A 7,246-nucleotide genomic window follows, 5' to 3' on the forward strand; every position below is an offset into this window, starting at 1 on the left:
CCCAGAGAGATAACTTGCTCAAAGTCATGCAGTTAGCAAGAACTGCTCTAGGGCAGTGTCTCTGGAATATTGCGAGACAATGGAATTGTTCTATAATCTGTGCTGTTTCATATGGGCGCCACCAGCTGCAGGTGGCTGGTGAGGATGTGACTTGGGGCTCAGACAACTGAAAAAGCGAATTTTAAATTCTATGCAATTTTAACTAATTGAAATGGAAATGGCCACATGTGGCTGATGGTGACCATTTTGCCTAGCACAGCTCTAGAGCTTGAAGGCTTGACCACCCTAGACACCCGGCCCAGGTTCTCCAAGTCAAACACGATAACACCGAGACTTTTCCAATTGTAATTCCATCGGGGAGGGCAAGGGGTGTAATCAGTGAAGGAATCTCCAAGGAATTGCATTTGTGCTCTTCTGGCCACACAATTCTGGGAAGGCTTTTACCCATGTGCCTAGTTTTACACATGAGAGGTTTGAAGATTCCAGAGGAGACATGGCTCAGTCAGGGTTACCTGCTGACCATGGACCTCAGCCAGGTTTACAACCCTGAAATGCCAAGTGCTTCATTTTCACAGTTGGCAAACAGGGAAGCATGTGCCTGGTCTGGTGAACCATGGCAGAGTCAGGCTGTGGGCAATGTCAGCTTAGTTAGGGACCTCAGCGATAAGTGACAAGCAGTTCTGACCAGACGGGCCCCAAGACGGAGTCAGCTCCCAGAGAAGCCGTGACATACAGGGAGCTTCCTGTATACCTGCCTCCCGTCCTGCCTTCTCTCTTCCTTTCTTTTTTTTTTTTTTCTTTTTGTGGTACGCGGGCCTCTCACCGTTGTGGCCTCTCCCGCTGCAGAGCAGAAGCTCCGGACGCGCAGGCTCAGCGGCCATGGCTCACGGGCCCAGCCACTCCACGGCATGTGGGATCCTCCCGGACCGGGGCACGAACCCGTGTCCCCTGCATCGGCAGGCGGACTCTCAACCACCGCGCCACCAGGGAAGCCCTCTCTTCCTTTCTTGAGGGCCCGTATCTTCCTTTCCCTCTGGTCACAACACAACAACGTGATCTTGAGAACGTGCCTGAAGCTGATGAATGAATGCTAAGGTGTCAATGGCTAATAGAAAAGAGCCCATTCTGGGGACTTTCCTGGCGGTCCAGTGGTTAAGACTCTACCCTTCCAATCCAGGGGGTGATCCCTGGTGGGGGAACTAAGATCCCACATGTTGTGCAGAGTGGCCATTAAAAAAGAAAAAAACGAGTCAATTTTCAAATGATTTCTATTTGAACAGGAAACAAAGGCTTCAGCCAAAGAAGAGTCCTCTGATTGGTAGACAGTCAGGCATCTCAGCGAAAGCTCAAATTTATGGAGCTTTATGCGTGGGGTACTGTTGGAAGTGGTCAGCACGTAGTAATTCGTTTATTATTATTCATTCTTTCATTCACTCACTCATCCATCATGTATTAATTCGTCAACACCATGACAGGGACAAAGGCTTCCCCATTTGGAGATGGGAAACTGAGGCATGGTGTAGCCGGTCCAGTTCACACAGCCGGGGAGTAGCCAGGCCGGGGCTCAAATCCAGGGAGAGCTGGGGAGAAAAGTCTTGGGGAGACGGAAGGAGGAAACAGCAAGTGCCAACTCAGGGGAGGTCTTTTTTAATCTGAGATTTTAGGGACGACCAAGGCCTGGGCCCACATTCCCGCTGTGGCTCTACCCATTTGCTGGTCTGTTGCTTCTTATCCTCCAGTCTAAACAGTTACAAACTTACCGGAGTGATTGAGCCAAGAATTCCGCTTGCCAGCGTGATCCCGGGTGGCCCCTAGGCTGACTCGTTTATGCTGGGCTGCAATTTTTCTACATTACTCAGGCTTTGGGAGGGAAGCTGGGCCAAGGACAAACCTCTGGTGAGAAGAACAGTTTTTAGAGAGCTGGCCCCGCTGCCTCCTTCTCCCCTCCCCCTCCCCTCCCTGGAGGGCGAGGGCTGCAGCTGCAAGTAGCAGTGCTCACGGGGCCTCCCCCCTAGCCTCCCCCCTTCAGCCACTACCCCCCAATCACGCCCAGCTGTTCCGGGGACCCAGCTGACAGCTCACTGACACTTCTCCCTGCCTCCCCTTAGGACCAGCTACAACCTCCTGAGCAACAGGAAGGTGAGAGCCAAGAAGGTAATTTGAAAGAAAAGCAGCTTGCAGCCCTTCCAGGCTGGGTAACAGGGTAACTGGGCGCTGGCATACAATGGCCTGGGTTCCTCATCCCGGTTCCTGCACTTACCAGCTGTGTGATACTAGCGCCAGCCAATCGTTCAGAGCCTCGGTTTCCTCATCTGTAAAGTGGGAATAACAGTAGCATGGACCCGCAAGGTACCAAGAGGATTCCACGGGTGGTGGAGAGAGTGTTTAGCATGGGGCCTGTGCGTTACCCACAATCAGCCTCGGCCCCCTCCCCGCCCTCCTTTTGTTATTCTGTGTGTCCAGGTGATGCACGTCTGTACTAGGGTGTTCCGCTGAGGCTTGGAGAATGAACATATCATTAGCCTCAAGGGTTCTTTGGTGACAGTCCCAGCTGTTCCATCTAGGGCCAGCAGACACACAGGGCCCCGCACTCAGAAAGGCCCCGCGCTGAAGGTTTAGTGCTCTACGATTGTTGTCTTGAAATTCTTAATAATTTTATCTTTTGGTGCTGTATTTTGTAAGCAAAGCCAAATGGGACAACGGAGCATGTTCTGGGGGACTCGGAACCTCGTTCACAGGCTCCGTCTCCCCTCACCCTGCCCCCCAGGACCATTTGTTTCTTTTCTTTTCTTTTTTCTTTTTTTAATATAATTTTGTTTACTTATTTTTGGCTGCATTGGGTCTTCGTTGCTGCGTGCAAGCTTCCTCTAGTTGCGGGGAGCGGGGGCTACTCTTTGTTGCGGTGCGCAGGCTTCTCATTGCGGTGGCTTCTCTTGTTGCAGAGCACGGGCTCTAGGCATGCAGGGTTCAGTAGTTGTGGCACGCGGGCTCAGTAGTTGTGGCTCGCGAGCTCTAGAGCGCAGGCTCAGTAGTTGTGGCACATGGACTTAGTTACTCTGCAGCATGTGGGTTCTTCCCGGACCAGGGCTCGAACCCGTGTCCCCTGCACTGGTAGACGGATTCTTAACCACTGCGCCACCAGGGAAGCCCCTGTTTCTTTTTTTTAATTGCAGTATAGTTGATTTACAGTGTCATGTTAATTTCAGGTGTACTACATAATGATTCAGTTATACGTATATAATGTATTTATTCTTTTTCAGATTCTTTTCCCTTTTAGGTTATTAGAAAATTTGGAGTATAGTTCCTTGTGCTATACAGCAGGTCCTTGTTGGTTATCTTTTTCATACATAGTCCAGGACGGTTCTTGACCAGGCATCTTTGCCCCTGCCCGGCAATCACTGTCACCCATCAGGGGCCTGGGTACTGCAAGAAGGCTTGGGGCAGCCTCTGCCCTGCCCACCAGCTCACATGGCCCTAGGTGCCTGTGAGGGTCTATCTGCACAAGTCCCACGAGTACCCCTGTGTCCAAAGGAGAAAGGCGTGAAACAGCAAACAAAAAGCACCACAACGGGTCGCGGGAGAAACTGCAGAAGAAAGGAAAAAGCTGTTTTATTGCTTTATGAACAACCAGGGAACCACCTGGCCCCGGTTCCACTTGATGGGGCTGAACCTCAGAAATTATGGGGTGCTGAGCCACTGACTAGGGGTACTTCCCAAGACAGCCTTTGCGGGGAGGTCAGAGCCTTACAAACAGGCGCTCCTCTGACCCAGCAACTTCATTTTACCATCAGGCGTGGGTGCAAGAATGTTCACCTGTGTTATTATAATATTGAAGCCAGCTGGGTGCCCCAAAATGAGGGAGGGTCAAGTCCACAATCCAATAGAAGAGAACTTACTGACATGAGAAAAGCTCGTGATATTTGCAGAAGTGTGGGGGTGGGCAGTATCCAAAGGGCCTGCGCCACATGGAGTCACATGCATGGATGCGTGGGGAACAGTGGGCCGATCTACACTTAAGTACTGACAGCTGTTCTCCTCGGGTGGGTAATGTTTTCCCATTTGTGCTTGTCTGTGTATTCCAAGTTCTCTGCGTGGAACATGCCTCACTTTTATCATGGCACAAAGGCAGGATGGTACAGAAGACAAGGTTAGGCCTGCAGACTGCGGTGCTCAGTTCTGACCAAATTCAGAACCCAAACAAGTCTGATCACTGAAATCTGAATATTGGGAAAAACTCGTCTTTTCTAAGCCAGGTTGTCTCTGGCATGGGAACAAATACACACAGGACTGCTGAGGTTCCAAGCCCAGCTCTGCTCCTTACGAGTTCTGTGACCTTGGGCACAGAGTTAACTTTTCCAGGCCTCAGTTTCCCCTTCTGTAAACAGAGAAAGTAAACAGTACCTCCCTCAAAGAGTCCAGGAGATGAGATGAGTGAGTATGTACAGGGAGCTCAGAGCAACGTGTAGCACATGTGAGCTGTACAGGGGTTGTGGTGGTAGTGGTGATATTATTGTGAAAAACTACATGAGGGGAAAATATGGAGAGACAACAGTATTAATAATTATTTTTGGACAGTGCAGGAGTGAGTGGTTTATTTTTCCTTTCAGACTTTTCTGTATTTTCCAAGTTAACTTAAACATGCGTGACTTTTCTAATTTGAGAGAAAATGAGACGTTAAGGAAAAAAAAGTGAAAGGATGGTTCACCAGGTGGTGATAGGCAAAACAGCACAAAGTCAGCTTAGCCAAGCCTGCACGTGTTTCAGGTCAGTGTCACGTGGGGATTCCTGAGCATGTCCCAGGCCCTTACTACAGGCAGTCCCTTCAGTTTCTACATCTTCTCATTCATATAGAACCCATCACCAGGAAGACAGACATCCATGCCAAGTTATAGGCTGCTAAAATATCTAGGGACTTCCCTGGCGGTCTCGTGGTTAGGACTCTGCGCTTGCATTGCAGGGAGCATGGGTTCTTGGATCCCTGGTCAGGGAACTAAGATCCCGCATACCATGTGGCACGGCCAAAATAAATAAATACAATAAAAAATCTATAGCTAAATCTCTCTAGATAGATAGATAGATCCATGTATGCGTAGAGAGATCCATATGTACCTTTATCTATATCTAACTGTCCTTATCCATATCTTTCTATATAGAATCTTTAAGTATAGCTATAAAAAAGAATACATCCCACCCATAGCACTCTGAATATATCCCTAACACAGGACTGACCCGGATACAGTAATTGCTCATTTATTTGTTTGTCTCCCTCCCTAAAATCCTTGAAACTATCTTCTTTCTATCCCTGGCAACTACCACAGTGCCTGGCACATAGTAGGAATTCCCTAAAAGTCTGCTGAGTGAATTAATGAATGAAGAAGTACATGAATTCATGTAATAGTGGAGATTTGCACGTCAAGATACAGACATAGAACAAGATGTGAGATTAGCTTTGCTGGGGTGTGAGATTAGCTTTGTTGGTCAAGGAGGGTTCAAAGATGGGCAAGTAAGGCTTTAAAGAGATACCTGGGGGCTTCCCTAGTGGCGCAGTGGTTAAGAATCCGCCTTCCAATGCAGGGACACGGGTTCGAGCCCTGGTCTTGGGCAGATCCCACATGCCGCAGAACAACTAAGCCCGTGCGCCACAATTACTGAGCCTGCGCTCTGGAGCCCGCGAGCCACAACTACTGAACCCGTGTGCCCCAGCTACTGAAGCCTGTGCGCCTAGAGCCCGTGCTCAGCAACAAGAGAAGCCACCAGAGTGAGAAGCCCGCGCCCCGCAACGAAGAGTAGCCCCCGCTTGGCGCAACTGGAGAAAGCGCACGCGCAGCAACAAAGATCCAATGCAGCCAAAAATAAATAAATAAATAAAATTTTAAAGAAAAAGGTACCTCCCTGTACCACGAAGAGAGCATTCTTTATTAAAAAAAAAAAAAAAAAAAAAAGACGCTCTCAATCCTTCCCAGAGAAGGCAGGGAATAGAAAAGCAAGGACAGAGAGAAGTTTTTTTGTTTGGTTTTGCTTTTGTAACAGCTTTAGTTATTTTTTAAACATTTTTATTGGAGTATAATTGCTCTACAATGGTGTGTTGGTTTCTGCTTTATAACAAAGTGAATCAGCCATACAAAAATATGGAACGCTTCACGAATTTGCGTGTCATCCTCGTGCAGGGGCCATGCTAATATTTTCTGTATTGTTCCAATTTTAGTATATGTGCTGCCGAAGCGAGCACTACAGCTTTACTGAGATACAGCTCATACCATATATATCTTTTGGTTCTGGCGGTGCCGCGCGGCTTGTAGGATCTTAGTTCCTTGACCAGGGATTGAACCCAGGCCACAGCAGTGAAAACGCCACGTCCTAACCACTGGACTGCCAGGGAAATCCCAAATTCACCCTTTTGAATTGTACATTCCAATGGTTTTTTTTGTATATTCAGGGTTGCGCAATCATCAATACCACCTAATTTCAGAACATTTTTATCACCCTCCCCCCCACAAATCTCTTAACAGCCACCCACTCCACTTACCCCCAACTGGTTAGCCCTGGGTAACCACTAATCTTTCTGTCTCTATGGACTTGCCAGTTCTGGACACTTCATATAAATGGACTCATACAATATGTGTCCTTCTGTGTCTGACTTATTTCACTTAGCATAATGTTTTCAAGGTTTATCCAAGCTGTAGCATCAGTTTGACAAGGATAGATCCGTGATGGTTAAACTCATTCATTCCTCGAAAATTTATTGAGTGGCTACTAGGTGCCAGCCTTGGGGGCCCAGCCAGGAATAAAACCGACAGTAAACCCTGCCCTGGAAGGTTTCTAGTGGGGGAGAGAGACAATAAGTCAAACGAACAAGGAAATGATTCAGAAGATTAGATGGTGGTAAAAGCTAAGTGAAGCGGAAAGCTGGAAACGGGGTTAGGAGAGAGGGATGGTGACTTTAATCACGGGGTCAGCGAAGGACTCACCGTAGGGTGAACGCAGAGGCCGACCGAGCTAAGGCTGGAAGGAGGTGAGGGTGCGAAGGTGCCACCGCGATGGCCCCTCCCAGCACTCCGGTCCCCCAGGCCCGGGACCGTGCCTGTCCCTCCACGCCGTGTCCCCGCGTCTAAGACGGCGGGCGACACCCAGTAGGAATTTCGCGGTGCGTGATTGTGAGTGGCCCGCCTGGGCCACAAGCGAGTCCTGCGGCCGGGTGGACAGCTGGGCGAGGCTGGGCGAGGACGCCGCGCCCCCCGCGCCCCCC

The 7,246-nt window shown here is 49.2% G+C and overlaps 1 long non-coding RNA gene and 1 other non-coding gene across 2 annotated transcripts; both read right to left on the reverse strand.

Moving 5' to 3' along the window:
* Window positions 1-1,290: 1,290 nt before the first annotated feature.
* Window positions 1,291-7,202, reverse strand: LOC112393465 (uncharacterized). Its single transcript, XR_003001923.1, has 3 exons — window positions 6,969-7,202; window positions 2,261-2,312; window positions 1,291-1,893 (listed from the first exon to the last, which is right to left on the reverse strand). It is a non-coding gene; the product is annotated as an uncharacterized LOC112393465 (long non-coding RNA).
* Window positions 6,123-6,229, reverse strand: LOC112393556 (U6 spliceosomal RNA). Its single transcript, XR_003001951.1, has one exon. It is a non-coding gene; the product is annotated as a U6 spliceosomal RNA (small nuclear RNA).
* Window positions 7,203-7,246: the final 44 nt, after the last annotated feature.

This window comes from Neophocaena asiaeorientalis, unplaced genomic scaffold (assembly GCF_003031525.2).
Source record: "Neophocaena asiaeorientalis asiaeorientalis breed wild unplaced genomic scaffold, Neophocaena_asiaeorientalis_V1.1 scaffold40, whole genome shotgun sequence".
NCBI lineage: Eukaryota > Metazoa > Chordata > Mammalia > Artiodactyla > Phocoenidae > Neophocaena > Neophocaena asiaeorientalis.